At 47.6% G+C, this 22903-nt stretch overlaps 2 long non-coding RNA genes across 2 annotated transcripts; both read left to right on the top strand.

The window, feature by feature from the left end:
• Positions 1–3035: 3035 nt before the first annotated feature.
• LOC123172785 (uncharacterized) lies at positions 3036–5664 on the top strand. The gene is made up of 3 exons (XR_006485708.1): positions 3036–3427; positions 3522–3873; positions 4076–5664. It is a non-coding gene; the product is annotated as an uncharacterized lncRNA (long non-coding RNA).
• Positions 5665–6259: 595 nt separating this feature from the next.
• LOC123172777 (uncharacterized) lies at positions 6260–7933 on the top strand. Its single transcript, XR_006485707.1, has 2 exons — positions 6260–6639; positions 7630–7933. It is a non-coding gene; the product is annotated as an uncharacterized lncRNA (long non-coding RNA).
• Positions 7934–22903: the final 14970 nt, after the last annotated feature.

Here is a 22903-nt window from a genome sequence, read left to right as displayed (position 1 = left end):
CCTCTTCCGCCTACGCCTTGGCGGCCACGTCCGCCTGCTCCTTGGCCGCTGTGTCGGCCTGAGTCTTGGCCGCCGCGTCGGCCTCCCCTGTGCCGCCTTGGCCGCCTCCGCCTTCTTCCGGCCCGCGGTCTCCCGCTCTTCCCGCGCTTCCCGCGCATTCCTCTCCGTCGCCTCCTGGAGGTCGGCGAGCGGATCCAGGCGGCGGGGCTCTGCGGAGCCGACCGCTGCCCCAATCACTGAGGCAGATGGGGCCCGCGAAAGAGAGAGCGGGGCCCTATGAAGACACGGCGGCGAGAAGCCGGTAAGAAGACTAGAAGAAAGAAGAAAAGCAAGCGCAAAAGCAACAGCAGAAGAATTGAAGTACTCAGTTGGACGCCATCGGGAGCCGCTTCGGGGCCCTCTGGAATTGGGCCGCCTTCGCGGAGGCCTCCTACCGCTTGGTCGCGGCGGTCGTGTTCTTGGCCTTCTTGGGCCGGCTGTCGTACAAGCCGGCGTCGGCCCGGCGCTTCGGCGCGCCGCCTGGTGCAGTCGGTGCGGCTGAAGAGCTCGCCCCCGCCTTGTCGGCGCCGTAAGCACGGCGTGGCTCGTTCTCCTCCTCCTCATCATCTGGCCAGTCCTCAAGGACACCTCTTGAGGAGCCGCCTGCTCCACCACCGCCACCCGTGGCGTCGTCCTCTTCCATGGCGGCCGCCCCCAAGTCAGGGTCGTCCACATCGCTTCTCGACCGGTCCGGCAGGTACTCCTGCCCCAAGGCCAGAGCGTCGGCTGCCGACTGGGTCGAGAAGATCTGCCCCATGGCCGACTGGTCAGGCGGCAAAAAGAAGAACCCGAACAAACGAAGGGAAAAAATTGAAAGACTCACTGCAGGCAGTGGGTGTGCGCGGCTGTACGGCGGCTTGCCGAACCGCCACTCCTTCTCCGAGAGTTTGCAGTTGGAGAAGTAATTCACCAGCGAAACCACCTCCACGTCCGGCAGCTCCTTGGTGCACATCCGGCCTGGGTCCTGATGCCCGCTCATACGGCTGATGATGTGAGGCCGGGCTTGGAGGGGGAGCACTCGGCGCGCCACAAAGGCGGTCAGCAGATCCAAGGCCTTGAGGCCCTACGACTCCGTCATCACCTGAAGCCGGGCGAGAGCGGTGGAGGAGGTGGCCGATGGGTGCTTCGGCCGAAATTGCCAGTTGGTGTGAGGCTCGACCGGTGGGCCGGCTGCATAAGCAGGCAGGTTGATGTAGTCCATCGTCGGATGGATGTTCTTGATGTAGAAGTAAGATTTCTGCCACAACTTGGCAGGCTGCAGTAAGGCGAGGGAGGGGAAGCGGACCCTGGTACCCAAACACTGCACTGCGACGCAGGCTCCGCATTGAGCCGCCACGTTCTTGATGGCGGTGCCGAGCTTGAGGTAGAAGAACCCCCCCAGAGCTCAAGGATGGGGAGTATGCCGAGGTAGCCTTCGCAGAGAGTGACGAAGGCGGCCAGTTGCACCACCGTATTCGGCGTGAGGTGGTGCGGTTGGACTTTGTAGAACGTGAGGAAGGAACGGAAGAAGCTGCTCGCCGGTAGGCCGAAGCTGTGAAGAAAGAGCGACCGGAAGACGACGTGTTCGCCGTCCTCCGGCTCCGGCGAGATCTCCGCCTCGAGAGGAACATGCACCTTTACGTGCGTCTCACGAGGCAGCCGTCGCGTCTAGCGAAGGAAGGTGAGATGGTCTTCATGGACGTTGGAGCCATCCCAATCGCCGGCCCGTTCGCGCGCCATGGATATGGTGGCTCGACGGAGGCGCGGCGACGTGCGGGCGAATCCGTGGCGGAGCGAGGAACCCACGGTGCGTGAAGGCCCGGTGACGGCGAGTTGCTGCAGCGCTTCGGCAAGAGGCAGGGCGCGGCAGCAACGAGAAGAAGAGGGAGACGAAGGAGAAGGGAGAGGGGGCGCGCGTGCGTCTGCCGCCCCCTCCTCCCTCTACTTATAGCCCCTGGCGGCGAAGCCGAGGGGGCGAGAGGTGGGGGGGTCGTGGGATTAACTGCGCCCACTCCCCCCATGATCCCACGTTTATCGCGCCTTAAAGGCGTGTATTAACTGCGCCGCGGAAGCCCAACCGCCTGCCTCAGCCGTAGCGGATTCGCGCGCGCACCGAGGCCCTGTAGTGGCGGGCCCTGGCCTGCGGCGACGTCCCATCGCGTGCGTGGGCTGGCAGGCCGGCCTGGCCTGCTGGCGCCGCGTGGCGGGCAGGCAACGGGCGGCAATATTTTGGAAAACCATACATTTTTAGAAAATCATGAACAATTTTTTGAAACAGGAATACTTTTCCAAATTTCAAAACAAAAATGGGAAACGCGAACATATTTGAAAATTCCTGAATAAAATTTAAAAACATGAATTTTTTAGAAACTTGTGAACATTTTTTAAACTCTTGAAAAAAATTAAAACGTGAACAATTTCAAAATTTGTGAACAATTTTTTAAAACAGAAACATTTTTTAACATTGTTAAAAATTTGAAAAGAAAACGTTCAAACATTTTTTGAAAAATGCGAACAATTTTCGAAACTTTTTAAAAATGCGAACAATTTTTAAAAAAGGAACTTTTTTAATTTATGAATATGTTTTTAAAACACGAATTTTTTTAAAAATTTTGGAACATTTTTAAAGCAAGAACATTTTTTGAAAATTTCGAACAATTTTCGAAAGATGATCGTTAAAAAAATAAAGTTGAAAAATAAAATAAACTTAGAAGAGAAAAAATAAAACAGAAAATAAAAAACAAATCTAAGAAAGAAAAAAAATAGAAGAGCGGAAAACGAAAAAACGAAAGAAAAAAACCTAAGAAGAAACAGGAAAACCGGTCAAAAAGGAAAAAAAAAGGTTCAACGAACCATCTAGCAGGTTCGCAAAACCGGCTGGCTAGATTTTGTATAATGGGCCGTCCCATTGCTCGCGATGAGGGGCTTCGCCTGAGCGTTGCGTCGACATTTTGACGCAGCGAGCGGCGCATAGGGTTTTCCGGCGAACGGTTCGGTCCTTGCCGAAGAAAAAAAAACATGCGCTCGACAGAGACGACGGGATCGGTCGCCGCGCGAGAGAGAAGGGGGTCCGTCGCCGAGGAACGCCTCGCTTGGGTGCACGGTGATGGCAGGCCTCGAGTAGTCGAGCGGCCATGCGTCTCTTCCCCGCGACCTCTGCCGCGGCGGCGACCAAGACCCCCGCAAGGCCCGCGTCCTCGGCCGCGGCAGCGGCGACGGCCAAGTTCGTCTCCCGCGCGCGGTTCCCGCACGCCTCCGAGAACTCCGAACCCAACATCGTCGCCTCCCCTCCCTCGACGACGCGCGGGTGAATTGTACAAGATGGTAGATTAGTTCGAGCAGGGACGACGATTGTGGCTTTGTGCGATACGGATGCAGAGATTAGCTATCACTCACACATCGACATACTGTAATTCACTTTCAGTAATTCAAGGTCTTGCTTGGGCAGGTCGTTGGACGATGCTACTAACATTGTTCTAAATTTTACCTTTGCTATGTTCCAGGGTAGCAACAATATTAGCTTAGCGAACAACCATGGATTGGCACCACATTGGCTGGCACGTGAGAGCAAGGCAAGCAAGTAAAAGGTGTTTTGCATGTCTGTGAAACAAGCAAGGAGAAGCAAAGTTTGTAACTATACATCCAGATCGAGCCAGGAGGCCAGGAGCAGAGGGAAGACAGATGAGGGTCGATCCAGCCGCCACGGGCGATGCGGCCGATGAGGGGATCGGTGGGGCGATGCGGGCAACAAGGGGATGGGTCGATCCAGCCGACATGGGCGATTTGTCTGCCAGGGAGAAAGGAGAAGAGGCAATCATGCTTCAGTCTCTGTTCAGACATTCATAGCAGGTGATGGTACGTGTATACATCCTGCCTCCTCCATTCTTTTTCACTCCAGCAACAGAACCTCCTTCAGCATGATGCTCACAATTGCCTTGTCCTGATATCTTCTTATTTCAAAAATATATATTACATACTGGTCATGTTCATGTTGGCTGTGGTCAACTGATTTCGGCAGATCTTAGAGCTTGGTGATCTGTTTATTTGATTTTTGCAGGGCCCGGTGATGATGGCGTTCTTCTGCATGAACGTGAACCTGGTGTTCTTGATGCGGATGGTGAAACAGGCAACAACCGCATAACCAACAACACGAGCAAGTGAACCAGAGGATCCTATTGGGGACGCTACAAGACCTACCATCATATTACAATCTTAGCTTCATTGTCGTACGTACTACATGTTACATATGACTTCACATATCACCTACACAAGCAATGATAATATGCGTTCCAAACAGAATATGTGTGAATAACATGAACAGTAGTAGATATGTGACTGCTGTGTCCAAAGCACCGCCCTTTTTTTTTAGTGAGTCCCTCACAAGCCTCCTTAGATACTCTCTGTTCCTGTGGCTATGTCGATTTCTTACTACTATCATTAAATAAAAGTTATAACTAGAATTGCCTAAGCACAACTATGTTTTAGTTATGGTTTGTGCATCTTGGCCATGTTCTGAACTTTCTAGCGATGTTATATACCCTCGACACCTAATGTTATATACTTTGAACAATACGAAACCCAAGCTTTCATCTGTAGTTTGTGTACTTAATATCGATTATTGTAGTTCTCACCATATCAGTAGTTGAATCTTCATTCTTTTTTTGTGTCAAAACTGCTTCGGTACTTCTTCACTTTGTACGCAATGGGGAAATGGTTTCTTTGTTCATTTATGAGAAATGATAATTTAGATTGTGGAAATGTTTTCAGTAAATCCGAAACAGCCATTTAATGTCATTCTCTGTATTGTCATTTGTGCCATTGGAGACTTGAAAATAAATGAATATATTTATCCTCTCTTTTCTTTCAGAAGTTGTATGTTTAGAACATGTGGTGAATGGAGGTTTGCATTCATGGAGTTATGTGATTTATTGTAGAGTAGCCTTTATAGACTGTTGTCAATTTTTTGAATGATAATGACATTTTCAAGCTTAGTCAGCTGCATTACGCAAGGAGCACTTCAGCCTTGCGGATACAGGACTAGAGATGCTACTGTTTTTCTGCTACAACTATGCCGTGTAGGTAAGATGCACATTTGTTTGTGCTTTTACTGGGAAAAAAAATATTCGGTGTTGTTGATGTATTGCATAGTTCTAACTATCTATGAGTGTTTTTTGTCCCCTGTCTCTTTAAACCAATGTCATCTTTTAATCTTTGTCAGCTATATTTGTATGCATCAAGTTTCAGTTATTCTTGATTAACTGCTATCTTCTTTGTTGGTAAAATCTCTTGCATTTTCACAACACAGGTATAGCCATGATCTGTGGAGGAACCGTGGAACTAGGATAATCTTTTGGCATCACGCTAGCATTCCCTGTTGGTCTACATACTATTATTCTGATACCTCTCTAATGCCTCTCTTGTTATGATTACTCTTGGGGAAAGATCAATTTGTCCTGATGCTTATGTTCTCACTTGGGCAAAACTTGAACTATATGTCTTCTGCTAAATGGACAAGACAACGCCTGCCATTAAGGTTTGTGCTAAGGTAAATGTGCAATGCAAACAAATGAGGCCCACAACCATTCTGCACTCTCTCATTTTAAAATAAACAGAAATTTTATGTTTTACAAAAAAATTCTAACACTAGCAAACAACATTCAAAATGGATGGATGCGGCAACGCGCGCCATCAACGATCTAGTATGTGTAAGTGACATAGACTGTTGCTGTTTGTGCTATGAACCGAATTTGTGATTTTATTTTGCTACTGACTTCCTATTACAGTCTGTGTATATATGTATGTTGAATAACTACTGTTACCAATCACATGTGAAAATTGTAAGTACGTGTGTTGCTCAATTTCTTATTGCCAACAGAATGGTGAATGTCTGCAAATCAAATGAATAGAGAGCTCACGTGATTCAGAAGCTACGATCAGATATAAAAACAGTTAATATTAGATATAAAACACAGGTCTTTAATTCACATACAGGCAAGCAACATATATAATTCAAGTCTTATAAGATCATACTACATAGAATATATTCACATTGGACATTATGCTCAAGCGATTTCATATAAATAGGTTTGGGCGTATTGGTATTTGTTGCGATTGACCAGGGGCGGAGACAAGGGGGGGCGAGCAGGGGCTAGACCCCTGCCAATCGCTCGCCCCCCTCAACAAATTTTAGCAGGCTGTGTACTGTACATTGCTAATGGCCGCAGCTAATCGCATCATTAGCCCGTATACAATTTATCCATTGAACTATACGCCGAATATAGATGACCAGAGGCCCAGAGCCCAATAGGGATATGTACGCGCCGGCTATTGTTTGCCCTATGGGCAATCTAATCGATCCGATCGATTGATCTACATTTGCGTTCTCCTGGACCGCTTAGGGCTGCTGTCGCCGGTCGCCGCCGTGCGTGTCGTGCTAGGGCGTTTACGGTTGCCGCAGCAGCCATCCTGGTCGCCACGATGACGACTCCATCCAGCCATCCACTAATCTACCCTCTACAGCCCGCTATCCGCATATGATTGACTACATGCCGGTGGATCAGATCATCAGACTACAGCCAGAGGTCGCAGCCAGGTGACCAGGATTGAATATGTTGGCAGCAGGTACCACTACGCACCAGTAGCTATTAATAATTATTGTTTATTTTTTGTGAATTGTGATCTTAGTCTTTTTAATTAGCGTCATTTATCTTCTGGATCCACGACATGAGTTTTTTTAATCTATTAACCTAACGCATCACAACTCAATTTCAAATATGAAGTTGCTTACCACCCATATACCATGTGGTCGCAACATGACTTATTTGATGTGTCCAATATATGCACAATGGTGGAATTTTTTCTTATCATGAAGTCTTTTCTCGTCAAGAACGGACTCAACTAGAGTATGAACTTGTCCATTTCTAGCTGGATGTTTGCAACTATCTAGAGCTGAAAATCTCGTTTTCACGATCTGACTGTTGGATACTAAAACAATTAAAAACTACCACATACTCAATGGTTGATAGATTACTCCGGTTGGTCATAAATCTTTCAGTGTCAGCAGCGACAACTGAACAAACTTTTTCGTCTATGGAACTAGACAAGACACGTTTTAGAAACAAAATGAACATGATTTTCTTCGACATTACAGGATTGACAATAATGGTAAGGGGCACAGAAATTTCACATTATCCACTTGTTCAAAGTTGTAGGTCGTAGCGCTCAATTTAAGTGAATAGAAATGTAATATTCTTTTGTAGTTCGAAATAAATATTTTTACGATTTTTCATCACGCTATCGTCAGACTTAAAATATCGTGATGTTCAATGACTTCTGTGAACATCGGTCTTTCGCCCCCCTCAAGTCCAAATCCTGGCTCCGCCCCTGCGATTGACCACATATTACAGAATATAAATGGCGAAGAACACAGAGGCTCTTGCTATCCAGGAAAGCAACCACGTTATCTTCATCACAATGTGGAATTGAAAGTATATTACATTTATGGAAATTGATGTGCTGATCAACCTAGCCAACATCAGTGTTTAGTTTCATTTACCTTTCATTGTAGTTCCTTTCCCTTTGACCCGCCAGTGCCTTTCTTGTGGTTTGCAGCAGACAGAGTCTTGGAAAGTGCAGACCCAGAGGGGGTGTCTGCAGTGACCTTGCTGCTTATGGCATAGAAACATATGTCAGGTCAATTACAGAGTGAAAAAGGTTTTTAGACATGGGCATGCTTCATATGCAGTGTCAGCACCCATGTTGCTACTTACAGAGTTCAGATGCATTTTTCAATAATTTTGTTGAAAGTTAAAGAAGAATATAGAGCAGTGTCAGCACCCATGTTGCTACTTACAGAGTTCAGATGCATTTTCAATAATTTTGTTGAAAGTTAAAGAAGAATATAGAGCAGGTGTTACCTTTTGTTAGTATTGAGAGCATCTACTTATTAAAGATGGGTCATGTTTTCTTCTCTTTTCTTCTTCTTTCTTCTCTTTTACTCTTTGTTTTTTCTTATTTCTTCTTCTTCTTCCCTCAAGTTGATTGGCAAGCAGATCGGACGATTTGGTGCCCCAACCTGACCTTTTTTTGCTCAAGGGTTTTTCCTTTGCTCGATGCATCGGGGAAGGGTTTTCTTGTGTGTATACTCCACGAGCATTAGGAAGAAGACATGGTATTTTGAGTCCCCAATTGAGAGAGAGAGAGAGAGATGGGAAGCTACAGGGAGAGAGAGGGGGGGGGGGGTATGCATGCAGCGAGCGGGCTTCTCAACCCGAAAAGGACCGGACCGATCGCTCCCAGCCCGCTAGCACAATAGACCAGTCCAGTAAATTAGGACTGGGCCTTTTCTCTGTCAGACTCAGAGGCGCTCAACTGATACCCTCCATTCCCCTAAAAAAATATCGCACCGCCATTGTTCTAAATTGGCTGGCATTTATCTAATTGCAAAAAGTTGCCTTCAATTGATCCGTCAAGCGATGGAGGAGGCTGCAAGGCGTGAAGAGGAACACGTTGAAGATGACCACCTAAATAAATGTAATTATGTTTGTTGCATGCCGGCTCATTTGAGCTTAGTGACTGTGATATGTTAGTTGGACCCAATATATCTACATACTTAAATGTATTTAAAAAAATTGATTTGCAAAACAAAAAATCAACATGGACAGGGGGCATATGCCCCCCCCCTCCTCGGCGCACTTCACCATATTGTATGTATTCAATAGTTATTTATAGTTGAGTACATTATATTCATTATATAGCCAAGGCTGGTCTCAGCCGCGACTAGTAGATGGTGTGGACGTCGGAGATCCTGAGGCGGCCAGTGTTGAAGGGCTCGACGTGCCGGTAGAGATCCTTCCGCGTGGCGGGATCCATCACTTGGGTGGAGAGGTTGGCGCTGGAGGAGTGCTACTTCTTGAGCATGCATTGTTTTTTCCCTTAAAGATGAAAGGGTGATGCAGCAAAGTAGAGATAAGTATTTTCCTCAGTTAAGAACGAAGGTATCAATCCAGTAGGAGGCACAAGCAAGTCTCCTATAGATGCACCTGCACAAACTAACAAACACTTGCACACAGCGTGAAAAAGGGGTTGTCAATCCCTTCACGGTCACTAGCAAGAGTGAGATCTGATAGAGATAGATATAAAAAATAAGTAAAAGGCAAAATAAAGTAAATATAAACAAATTACAACATGGTATTTTTGAGTTTTTAGTTTTATAGATCTGAAAATATATGATGGAAAATAGACACGGGGGCCATAGGTTTCAATAGAGGCTTCTCTCTTAAAGAAAGCATACGGTGGGTAAACAAATTACTGTTGAGCAATTGATAGAAAAACGCAAAGTTATGACGATATCTAAGACAATGATCATGAATATAGGCATCACGTCCGTGACAAATAGACCGACTCCTGCCTGCATCTACTACTATTACTCCATACATCGACCGCTATCCAGCATGCATCTAGTGAATTAAGTTAACAAGAATAGAGTAACGCCTTAAGCAAGATGACATGATGTAGAGGGATAGATCCAATCAATGTGGTAAATCCCCCATCTTTTTATCCTTAATGGCAACAATACAAATACGTGCCTCGCTACCCCCTTTTGTCACTGGGTGAGGACACCGCAAGACTGAACCCATCACAAAGCTGAAGGAAATATGCCCTAGAGGCAATAATAAAGTTGTTATTTTATATTTCCTTATATAATAATAAATGTTTATTATTCATGCTAGAATTGTATTAGCCGGAAACTTGATACATATGTGGATACATAGACAAAACACAGTGTCCCTAGTAAGCCTCTACTAGACTAGCTTGTTAATCAAAGATGGTTAAGTTTCCTAACCATAGACATGTGTTGTCATTTGATGAACGGGATCACATCATTAGGAGAATGATGTGATGGACATGACCCATCCGTTAGCTTGGCATATTGATCGGTCAGTTTTATTGCTATTGCTTTCTTCATGTCATATACATATTCCTTTGACTATGAGATTATGCAACTCCCGGATATCAGAGGAATACCTTGTGTGCTATCAAACGTCACAACGTAACTGGGTGATTATAAAGATGCTCTACAGGTACCTTCGAAGGTGTTTGTTGGGTTGGCATAGATCGAGATTAGGATTTATCACTCCGAGTATCGGGGAGGTATCTCTGGGCCCTCTCGGTAACATCATAAGAAGCCTTGCAAGTAATGTGACTAATGAGTTAGTTGCAGGATGATGTATTATGGAACGGGTAAAGAGGCTTGACGGTAACGAGATTGAACTAGGTATGAAGATACCGACGATCAAATCTTGGGCAAGTAACATACCGATGACAAAGGGAATAACGTTTGTTGTCATTACGGTACGACCGATAAAGATCTTCGTAGAATATGTAGGAGCCAATATGAGCATCCATGTTCCGCTATTGGTTATTGACCGGAGAGGTGTCTCGGTCATGTCTACATAGTTCTCGAACCCGTAGGGTCCGCGCACTTAACGTTCGATGACGATTTGTTATTATATGAGTTCTGCGATTTGGTGACCGAATGTTGTTCGGAGTCCCGGATGAGATCACGAACATGCCGAGGAGTCTCGAAATGGTCGAGAGGTAAAGATTGATATATAGGACGATGGTATTCGGACACCAGAAGTGTTCCGGGAAGCACCGGGTACTTATCGGGTCACCGGAAGGGGTTCCGGGCACCCCCGGCAAAAGATATGGGCCTTATGGGCCTAGAGGGGAAACACGCCAGCCACAAAGGGGCTTGTGCGCCCCACCCCCATATGGTCTGGCCAAATTGGAGCAGGAAAGGGGGAGGAGGAAAGGAAAAAGGGAATAGGATTCCCCCTTCCACCTCTTCCCTTCCTACTCTGAATAGGAATAGGAAAGGGGGGAGGCCGAATTGGGAGGTGCCCAAGTAGGATTCCTCCTACTTGGGGCGCCCCCTTGGCTGCCTCTCCTCCCCTCCAACCTATATATATGAGGGGGCGGGGGGCACCGTGATACGTCTCCAACATATCTATAATTTTTTATTGTTCCATGTTGTTATATTATCAATCTTGGATGTTTTATAATCATTTTATAGTCATTTTATATCATTTTTTGGTACTAACCTATTGACATAGTGCCAAGTGCCAGTCTGTTTTCTGCATGTTTTTTACATCGCAGGAAATCAATATCAGACGGAGTCCAAATGCAACGAAACTTCACAGAGATTTTTTTGGGACCAGAAGACACGTAATGGGCCCTGGCTGCGCCTGGGGGGTGCTCCGAGGAGAGCACAACCCACCAGGGCGCTCCAGGAGGCCCAAGCGCGCCCTGGTGGGTTGTGCCCACCTCGGGTGCCCCCCGGACCGCCTCTTTGCTCTATAAATACCCCAATATTTCAGAAACCCTAGGGGAGTCGATGAAATATTGATCCAGCCGCCGTAGAGTCCAGAACCACCAGATCCAATTTAGACACCATCTCGGATGGGGTTCACCACCTCCATTGGTGCCTCTCCGATGATGCATGAGTAGTTCTTTGTAGACCTCCGGGTCCGTAGTTAGTAGCTAGATGGCTTCCTCTCTCTCGCTGAATTCTCAATACAATGGTCTCTTGGAGATCCATATGATATAACAGTTTTGCGGTGTGTTTGTTGGGATCTGATGAACTTTGAGTTTATGATCAGTTATATCTTTTTATATCCATGAAAGTATTTGAGTTTCTTTGATCTCTTTTATGCATGATTGCTTATAGCCTCGTATTTCTTCTCCGATATTTGGGTTTTGTTTGGCCAACTTGATCTATTTATCTTGCAATGGGAAGAGGTGCTTTGTAGTGGGTTCGATCTTACGGTGCTTGATCCCAGTGACTGAACGGGAACCGACACGTATGTATCGTTGCTACTAAGGATAAAACGATGGGGTCTATCTCTACATAGATAGATCTTGTCTACATCATGTCATCGTTCTTATTGCATTACTCCGTTTTTCCTTGAACTTAATACACTAGATGCATGCTGGATAGCGGTCGATGTGTGGAGTAATAGTAGTAGATGCAGGCAGGAGTCGGTCTACTAATCTTGGACGTGATGCCTATATGATGATCATTGCCTGGATATCGTCATGATTATTTGAAGTTCTATCAATTGCCCAACAGTAATTTGTTTACCCACTGTTTGCTATTTTTCTCGAGAGAAGCCACTAGTGAAACCTACGGCCCCCGGGTCTCTTTCTCATATATTGGCCTGTGCGATCTACTTTTTCTTTGCATTTATTTTCAGATCTATTGAACTAAAAATACAAAAATGCCCCACTGCATTTTATTCTTATTTATTTATTTGGCGTTCGATTTATCAATCTACTACAATTTTCTCACGTCCGTTTGCCCATCTTGGGGCGCCGCTACCTGAAAGGGATTAACAACCCCTTTTACACGTCGGGTTGCGAGGATTTGTTATCTGTGTGCAAGGGCTATTTACTTTGTGTTGCTTCGTTCTCCTACTGGTTCGATAACCTTGGTTTCTTCACTGAGGGATACCGACGTAATCCTAGCCGACATCAAAAGGAATTTCTGGTGCCGTTGGCGGGGAGGATCTTCAACATATACTAGGTTCCTAATCACAAATCTCATCTCCTCGCAATTTAGATTATTTGCCATTTGCCTCTCGCTTTCCTCTCCCCCACTTCACAAAAATTTGCCGTTTTATTCGCCCCTCTTTTCTGTTCGCCGTTTTCTCGTCAGATCTATTATTTTCTTGCAATCATGAGTGATTTCGTATGGCACCAACAGATGATGGCCTAACTCCTAAGATAGGACGTACGGGCAATCTGGATGCTAAAACTTTTATATTGGGGCAAGGGAACGTTATGGGAAAAGAACGCATCCAAGAATTTTTCAATTGTGTCAGAAATCTAAGTCTAGATGATGCTCCTATACTTAAAACTACTAGATCTTATGCGGATGCTATTTCAGCACTAGTTCTGAAACTTGAAAGTAAATTTATTCGTACTCATCCTACTTTGCAAAGATTATTTTTTGAGCTTCCAGAAATAAAGAATCCTACGGCTAAAAAGTTGGCCACTCTCGTTCTTATGAATGAGTTTGACTACATAATACGGGAAGATAGGGAAATCTTTGAATTTTATGGTATGAATCGTGAAAAACCCGTGATAGATGAAATTCTTTACAATAGTGACTATGCACTAAGGCATTTGCTTAGGGATAATAAAATCTTTGATGAGAATCTTAAAAAGGAAGTCCCCATTCTAGATATAATCCAACAAGTTTTCAATAATGTTAATCAACATTACTCTTGGATTGTTGCGGAAAATCAAAAGGGTTATGATGAAAACTAACTTAGGAATGCTAAAGTTTCCATGGATAATATGTTTTATGTTGTGTTTACAAAACCCCATGATGGAAACACCTCAAAGAAAGTTAAGAAGAAGGATGACAAAACTTAGATCCTTGCCTTATGCCTAGCTAAGGACGTAAAACTATAGCGCTTGTTGGGAGGCAACCCGATGAATAAAATTTATTTTTGCTTTTTGCTTTCTGTTCTTGTGTGTTTGCACAATTATGCTACTGTTATGATTGTGTTTTTTGTGTTTAGTTAGTGTTTGTGCCAAGCAAATCCTTTAGGATCTTCTTGGGCGATAGTTGTTTGATTTTGCTGAAAAACAGAAACTTATGCGCTCATGAAAATAATTGTTAAAAATCACCAGAACGTGATAAAATGCCAATTCTTTTTGCAGAAGATTAATATACAAATTATCCTGGTCATCCTAATTTTTCAGAATTTTTGGAGTTACAGAAGTATTCGAAATAGTCAGATTGCTACAGACTGTTTTATTTTGACAGATTCTGTTTTCTTTGCGTTGTGTGCTTATTTTGATGGCTCTATGGTTTTCTTTGATGAGTTTTTGCCATAGGAAAGTTAGAATACAGTAGATATAATGCGAAAACAAAATATGAATTGGTTTGATACAGTACTTATAGTAGTGGTTTGCTTTCTTAGACTAACGGATCTCACGAAGGTTTTGTTGAGTTTTGTGTGATTGAAGTTTTCCAAGAACATCGAGGAGAACATTGTATTGAAGATCAAAGAGGGAGAAGAAGCCATCTAGCTACTAGCTATGGACCAGTAGGTCTATGGTAGACTAATCACACATCATCGGAAGGGCGGCAAGGTTGATGTAGAGGCCTTCCGTGATCGAATCCCCCTCTGACAGAGTACCGAAAAAGGCCCCAAGATGGGATCTCACGAGAACAGAAGCTTGCGGCGGCGGAAAAGTATTTTTGGTGTGCCCTCTGAATTAGGGTTAGGAGATTTGCGAGGGGCCCACAAGCCTAGGGGCGCCCCCCTTAGGTGCCCCCTAGGGCTTGTGGGGCCCTCGTGGGTCTTCTGGCCTCCTCCCGAAGCTTCGTGGTTGTCTTCTGGTCCGTTTGGACTTTGTTTGGTATTAATTTTCTGTAGAAGACAAAAACAAGAAAAAACAAAAACTGGCACTGGGCACTAGGTTAATAGGTTAGTCCCCAAAAAATGATATAAAATAGCACCATAATGCATATAAAACATTCAATATGGATAATAGAATAGCATGGAACAATCAAAAATTATAGATACGTTGGAGACGTATCAAGTAGCGGCGGTGGTGCCTTTGCGGCCTGCCATGCACGCGGAGAAGAAGACAATTCCCTGGGACCTGAGGGCCTGCTGATGAGGAGGAGGATGAGGAAGATTGATGAGGAAGATCTTGTTGTGAGAGGTCATGGAGATAAGGCTGGGTCATGGGGATCGAGGTGATGGCGGTTACTTGGGGGTGGGGGAGGAAGTGGCGAGCGCGAGAGGCGTGCGGGGGCAGGACAGTGGAGTAGAAGTGAGACAGCTAGCTTTGTGCGGATCTACACTAGAGCAGAGAAGGTGAGTGACCGGAGAAGCAAGAACCAATAACTCTTCGGGTGTGTGCTGCGAGGAACAAAGTGCTCTGGAGGAGCGTGACTAAGACTTTGCAGTAGATGGGATGTGCATCGAGACATGGGCATCGTCCCACGCATTGCGTGGGACCATAACACATACATATTGGACTCATGTAGTATAACACAACAAATACACAGCTCACATAGATCTGTTCTCCTCCCCCAAGAAAAGCATAGGGTTCCTCTGCCTCCCGCCGACGCCGCCGGCGGTCCGCCTCGTCTCCGGTGGCTTTAGGGCCATGGTGGCACGATGGATCCCGACCCTTGCCGGCGGGAAGGCTATGTTTTTAGACGTTTCTTCGAATTTTGTTAGAGTTTGTGTCCTGCTCGGGAAGACGAGACGACGGCGGCTCACTGAAGATGGGATAAAGTTCTCCCCAACTAGCTCCCGTTCCGATGGTGTGCGTAGGATCGTCAGTTGGCTTGTGGAGATGTGTCTCCGGCAGATCTGTCCTTGGTGGATTTGCTCGGATCTGGTCGTAGTTCGTCTAGGTTTGTGTTTCTTCAGGTTGGATCCTTCCGATCTACACTACTCTTCATCGGCGGGCGGTTGCTGTTCTGCTGCGCTGGTCCTATAGGGCCTTAGCACGATGACTTCCCGACTGTCTACTACAACAAGTTTTGCCTGGCTCCGGCGAGGGAGGGGCGATGATGGCGGCGCGCCTTCAGCTTGCTTCAGTACTTGTAGTCGTCGTTAGGTGGTCTACATATCTAAATTAAATTTTTATTATTTCTGATGTTCGTTGTATTGTCATGATTGAAATTGAACAGATTCGAAGTTTTCTCGTTAAAAAAAACAAATACACAGCTCAAGCAGCGGCCCGTTCATCCCGCTGAACTCCTCTATTAGGTCATCATTGACTGTAAAATCAATACACTATGATTTGTTTTGTGGTAATATTGGTCAGGAACCTGCCCTTCGCCCCTACTCTCGTCCTTTCTTCCCCCTAGTCTCTTCCTGCTCTCAGTCAGGTATACTAGTGCCCACTGAACTGAAGCATATATGCACGTGCATTCTGGTTGCACAGTGTGCTGCAAATTCTCCGCCATCTTGAACTAAAAACGCAAATCAAAACCATAAGGTAGAAGCACACTAAAAACAGAGAGAAAAGCCAAGGACGGCCACACGAAGAAAGCACTTCAATAGGAAGAAGCAGCATAACAAAAAAAGAAAAGGACGGCAAACGAGAAGAAAACGAACAAGAACAACAACGCTTAGGTATATAGTCAGGTGAAGACCGTGCCTGAACTTAGGCGAACAACGAGAACAAGCGCCAAGAACAGGCACAGCCGAAGAACAAAGGGATCCTGAGCAGCTGCAAACAAGAGAAGGAAAGAAAGAACCAAACCTCAGACACCCGGAGAAACGGACGACACAGGGTGGCGAACTCAAACAGCCGGAGAAACACACGACATCGCAGTGAACGGAGCGAAGAAAACGCCAGCACGCTGCAAAAGCACCCATGGATCCGGAGCAAACGTGAAGTAGACACAGGGAAAAGCAAAAAGAAGGCACATATTAGTCCCAGAGACTAGAAAAAGTCTCTAAAAAGTCCCTAGGAACCAAACGGGAGGGACTTTTTTTACAAGGACTAGAAAAAGACTCTAATAGAGAGTCTTTTTTGATTAGTCCCTGAACCAAACACCCCCTGAGTGAAAATGATGGATTGATAGGCACAACCAAAGGCGTAGCCAGGTTGGGAGCACGCCCCGGGCCAAGAGTCAGCTACAGTAGTAAATAGTGTCAAACAGTGTTTTAATCGCTACAGTGAACGAACAAATCAGCTGCCACGCCCTGGCCCTGGTAGCCTGGGGCCTGGCTACGCCCCTGGACACAACACAACATATATATGTTTGGAAGGAGTGAGTTGCAAAAAACAACATCGGCATTGAAGATTAGGATTACAGGAACCACAGTTCTACGGGTTTGTGCCAAAAACCATTAATTTTGGGCTTAATTATTTAAAAAAACACTAGTTATCCGTTTTGCTCGTTTTAAACCTGATTATGACAGATGGATCCCGCTTAACAGGGTGACGTCTGTTGCTAGATTGGAACCGATGCAACGGTTAGAAGAGAAGGGCACAGAGGCGCGTCTGTTGCTAGAAGGCAACTGAACGTGCAGGACAAGGGGAGATTTTCCCTCTAATTACTAGTACAAGCTAATTAATCACAACAATGACAACCTGCATCGACCCAAGAACACCACAAGAAAGGCTCTGGGTACACCTTGACCCGACTTAGGCCATCTCCACCGCGCGACCCCATCTTGTCCGGGTGCGTCCGTTTGGGGTAGAACGGACGAATAGCGCGGCCCAACGCGCTGCCCCAAACGGACAAATGTCCGGATTCCGTCCGTTTTCAACCCATTCCCGGCCCAAACTTGCGCCGAGTTTGGGGTGAAACGGACACCGCGCGGACGGGCTCGCCGCACGCCCTTGCCCTCCCGTGGCCCGCCTGTCGGGGACACTAGCAGTCCCTTCGCTTCCAACGCCTCCACCCTCTCCCCGCCCCGCCCCGCCGCCGGCGCCGCCGCTCTTCTCTGGCCGCCTCCTCACCGCGCAGCCGCCGGCCGTCCATACCAAACCACGTCCCGACATGGCCGCCACCACGCCCGCGCTTTTGCCATAGTTTTGGCCATCGATCGAAGGAGGTTTGGCCATCGCCGTCGTTGCCGGTGGCAGAGGGGATACGACCGCCGGCGACGTACCACGGCGGCCGCGGCAGCTTGCGACGAGAGCTCCAGAGTGGCCAGTAGCCGGCCGGCAACCACCCCTGCTGCGTCGAGGTGATCATCGCGGCCTCTTTGCCACCATGACCGCAAGGTGTTCGACACTTTGCCCACAAAGGTATGGACAGTGGAGATGAGTTTTTCTTCCACCACTTCATTTGTTCATCGGACGATTCGTCGTCGGATGATGAAGATCTTGTGGTGGCTGCACTGGTCATTCACGACCACATTCAACGACAGCTACCTCGGTACAGGGGGTCAGTCCCTGGCTGTGCTCCCAACCTGAACTGCAACAGGGAGAGAGGCCACGCCCTACTCTATGCCGATTACATTTTCAACACCCCGCTCTTCAAGCCGGATAAATTCCGTCGCCGTTTTCGAACGGCAAGGCATGTGTTCAATCGTATCCGAGAGGGAGTGGTTGCTCATGACCCATACTTCGAGTGCAAGACGGATGCCCTTGGCAAGCTTGGATTCTCCTCTTACCAGAAATGCACTGTGGCCATCCGCATGCTTGCATATGGAATTCCAGGCGATCTGGTGGATGAGTATGTGCGTATGAGTGAGACAACATGTCTGATGTCAATGTACAAGTTCTGCCAGGCTGTGATCGAGGTGTTTGGCCCTGAGTACTTGAGGCAGCCAACTGCCGCTGATACAGAGAGATTGTTGGCGACCAACGCAGCTAGAGGTTTTCCAGGCATGCTTGGCAACATAGATTGTATGCACTGGGAGCGGAAGAACTGTCCATTTGCTTGGCATGGCCAGTACAAGGGGCATGTCAAGGCGTGCACTGTCATATTAGAAGCGGTGGCTTTGTAGGATCTTTGGATATGGCATTCTTTCTTCGGCATGACAGGTTCTCACAATGATATCAACGTGCTGCAGCGTTCTCCAGTCTTCGCAAGGCTTGCAGAAGGCCACTCCCCACCTGTCAACTTTGAGATCAACGGCCACCAGTACAACAAGGGATACTATCGAGCTGATGGTATATATCCTCAGTGGTCAACTTTTGTGAAGACAATCTCGAAACCCCAAGGTGAGAAGAGAAAGAGATCTGCCCAAATGCAAGGGAGTGCTAGAAAGGATGTGGAACGTGCTTTTGGTGTGCTTCAATCCCGGTGGTGTATCGTTCGAAACCCTGCACTGTCATGGGATGAAACGAAGCTTTGGGAGGTGATGACTGCTTGTGTGATCATGCACAACATGATCGTCGAGGACGAGCGTGATGAGAGTATCTTCGACCAAGGATTTGATTATCAAGGTGAAAATATTGAGCCCCTGCTGTCATGGATCTAAGACTGACAGTAGAATGGGGGTAGGTATGAGGAGGCAAGATCCTAGCTATGGCGAAGTTGTACACACGGGTTTTACGAGTTCAGGCCCTTCGCGGAGGAAGTAATAGCCCTACGTCTCGGTGCCCGGAGGCGGTCGACTGAATTATGCGTGTGTGTTACAGGGGGTGCGAACCCTTGTCCCAGAGGAGGGGGGTGGCTTATATAGAGTGCGCCAGGACCCCAGCCATTCCCCGTTACATAGGGTTCAATGTACATAAAGAAGGAACGTTACAGGTAACGTCCGTAATAAAGTGCTATAAATGATCATTAAGTCTATGAGTAAATGCCCGACCGTTGTTGTGCAGAGTGACTTTAGATCTTCTGTATGTCGAGTGGTTTCTGTTACGGTCGAGTGACAGTGATTCTTCCGAGTGGAATGTTTCTGGTCGAGTGGATGATGGTACCCTTCGAATGCTTCCGACTTTAGGGTGATGTCCTTGGGGAGGGTGTCTAGGTTAGGCCTATAACCCTACCCTAGGTACATAGCTTCATCATTAGCCCCCGAATGGTTCAGGGTTTGAGTGGAGAAGGAGTTGAAAATACTTCCAATTCAATTTCCGCGCTTCGGAAGCGTCTTGTTGGGATCGACGAATCAACACGGTGACACCAACTTATTTTTCAGTCGCCTTGATCCATTCTTGGTTTTGTCGAGTGAACTTTTACTGAAAAGCTTCGAGCGTTGATATGGAGGAAATCTTCCGTCTGACGGGTTGCTCTGTTGCCCGCGGATCTTGCGGGATTCGAATTTTGGGAAGTGCGCGGGGCGGAGGAGGCCGCAGTAATCGGGTTGGATTAGGCAGGGCCACCTCGATTTCTGCGCCACCTTTTTCGCCACGTATCGCGTGCGCGACTGTTGCGGGATTTGATAGGATCGCCCGGGTCCACAGGTCAGTCACTCGGAAGCAACCTCATATAAGGCGTCGGACTGGGGTTTTTGAACAGTGCATTCCCATTCTTCCTCTTCCTTCTCCGTTTTCTCCATCGCATCTGCTCCTGCCCCAGCGCCGCCGCTCTGTTCGAGCTCCGCCGCTGCGATGGGGAAGGAGAAGACGGTGGCTTTGGAGCGCGCGAAGAAGGCGACGGCGAAGGCGAAGGGGAAGAAGTCCAGCCGGGGCGGATCTTCGTCGAGGTCCGGTCTGCCGCGTGGCTGGATCCAGGGCGATTGGATCCGGTCGACGATTCGTCAGGACGACATCGACGATCTGGCCGAGGAGGGATTGATCCCCCACGGATCCGCGCGGCTCCCGGAGGACGAGACTGAGCCCCGACCGCAGGAGGGTGAGTGCGTCCTCCTCGCCACTCACGTCGACCGCGGGTTTTCTTTGCCTCCTCATCCTTTTTTCCGAGCTTTCCTGAACTTCTTTGGAGCACAACTTCATCACTTTTCCCCCAACACCATCGTGTATCTTGCCGCTTTCGTGTCTATGTGCGAGAATTTCTTGGGTTGTCGACCACACTGGGGCCTCTTCAAGCACATTTTCACGTGTCGCTCTCAGTCGGTCAAAAAAGCTAATCCGAGTGATGAGAAGACAAAAGTGATCCAGATGTGTGGGGGTCTTGGGATTCAAATGAGGGGTAAGAGCTCTTTCCCAGCCATAATCCTTCCCGAGTCAGTCCGAGGGTGGCAGTCGACCTGGTTTTACTGCAAAGACCAGCCGACTCCAGGTCAGTCGACTGGACTTCCCCCCTTTTCCATGGCTCGAGTAGAGAAGCCCTCCGCCTTGAAAGTGACCCCGGGGGAGAAAGCGGAGGTGAAGGTGCTGGTTGAGCGAGTGGTCCAGCTCATCCGTGATGGCGTGACCGGCATGGATCTGTTGGAAGTCTTCCTCAGACGACGCATTCAGCCGCTTCAAGCCCGTGACCATCCGATGTGGATGTATTCGGGCATTGACGATTCCACTCGGATCCACCCAGAAGAGGTCGACGAGGATACGGTGGAGAAGTGGTTGAAGGGTATCACTGGCAACAAAGATAACCCCAGGGGGTAGGAGAGTCCCTCCACTCAACAACTCGCACGAAACAAACAAGGTCCAACTCTGAATTTCCGAGTGTTATCTTGATTTATCATGTAACTGCTTGTAGTCAACGGACTGACTTTTCTCTTGCTTGTCATCTTCTAGGCTCTTACTGAGATGTATTCGATGCCCAACGGAGAGCAGGAGCAGGACCCGGAGGGGGAGGCGAGTGGAGGCGAGAGCGGCGAGTGGCATTCTGATGGTGAAGAGGACGAGGAGAGCGACGACCCGAGTGATGAAGAAGAGGTCGACTCACCTCCCCGTAGGGAAAGGCGATCCAAGCTCACTCATGATCCGGCAAGCATCCGCGGCAAAGCGACCGCGCAAACCGGGCAGTCGTCAAAGCGCCCTCGGACGTCTTCTCCAGCGCCGACTGAAAAGGCACCGAAGCAACCGAAAGCTGCGCCATCAAAACCGCAGAAAGCCTTGCCCAAGATCAAAGTGACCATTCCCACTGTTTTCGGGTAATAGTTGGACTTGAATTCCTTGTTTAGTACGAACTGGGTCTTGGTCGACTCACTGTTATAGACATGACCGACTGAATCTTGAAATTTGCAGTGCTGCTACCTCCGAGACTTCCGCTTACAAGAATGAAGATGAAGAAATGGAAGATGTCGTCACCTCCAATCCAGGTACGATTCTCATAATCTTGTCCTTATTTACTCGGTCGTTTTATTGGTCGATTGAATTTCTGGCAATTGATTCTTTTTGCAGCTCCTCCCCATGTCATTGATCTTCCAGATGATGACGAAGACGTGCCACTGAGGTCCCAGGGGAGAAGAAACAGGAAGGCGTCAGCTGGAAAGACACCTCAGTCTGCGTCGGCGACTGAAACAGCGATCCAGGAAGGTGGCAATGCCAATCGGACTTCTGTAACTTTCGCCGTACCACTGACGAGTGCTCAGCCTTCGGCGTCGACTGCTCAGACTCCAGCCGATCCATCTTCGCTCTTTACCGCACATCACGTCCCAGGCGGGCATCATGATGGAGCAGATGAAGATGGTCCGGGAAGCTAGCCAAGCAGCTCACGACGCCAGCTCAGCCCTTCAGAGCAACGTCCAGGTTGGTTGATCACCGACTGACTCTTTAGCTTGCCACTTGTTCTGTTAGGATATGCTACCTGAAAACTTCCTTTGGAAAATCTTTTCATCTGTTTGCGTTTCGCATTTGTACACCCAGTGGGTGTTTTTGATTTGCCACTGAGCAAACTTGTATCTTGAGTCGACTAAGTTGTGTCGATTGGATCTTTGAACTAGTGGGGGCATGCTGAGTGCACCCACTGGGTGTAGTCCCCGAGACTATAGTTGACTGCGGGCAGTCGACTGTAGTCTTAGAAATGGAATTTTCTCACTCGGCCTGGTCGGGCCATGTCGAGTGTAACCTGAACCAGTGGGGGCACGCTAAGTGCACCCACTGGGTGTAGTCCCCGAGACCGTGGTCGACTGCGGGCAGTTGACTACGGTCTGAGAACAACTTGCCTCTTTTTTTACACTCGGCCTGGACAGACCACGTCGAGTGGAAACTGGACTAGTGGGGGCACGCTAAGTGCACCCACTGGGTGTAGTCCCCGAGACTACTGTTGGATGTTTGATTCGGCAGTAGTCTTAGGTCTTGCTGAATTTATCAGACCATTGCTCTAAAGTAACCAGTCTTTCCATCTGTCGATTGACTGTCCTTTGATTACAGAAATCTTGTGAACTTGGAGCTCGTTTTGCTGACCTGGAGAAGAAGCAGATTCAACTCAACCTCGATCTGGAGCTGGCCAAGACAAATCTGCAGAAAGCCAAGGATGAAGCCGCTGGTAAGAAAAAACTTGTCGACTGATTTGTCTCTGAACCGGATTTTA

The sequence above is a fragment of the Triticum aestivum genome, chromosome 1D (genome assembly GCF_018294505.1).
Source record: "Triticum aestivum cultivar Chinese Spring chromosome 1D, IWGSC CS RefSeq v2.1, whole genome shotgun sequence".
Classification (NCBI taxonomy): Eukaryota; Viridiplantae; Streptophyta; class Magnoliopsida; order Poales; family Poaceae; genus Triticum; species Triticum aestivum.
Note: the sequence above shows the minus strand (reverse complement) of the source record. Positions and strands in the feature narration are given on the sequence as shown.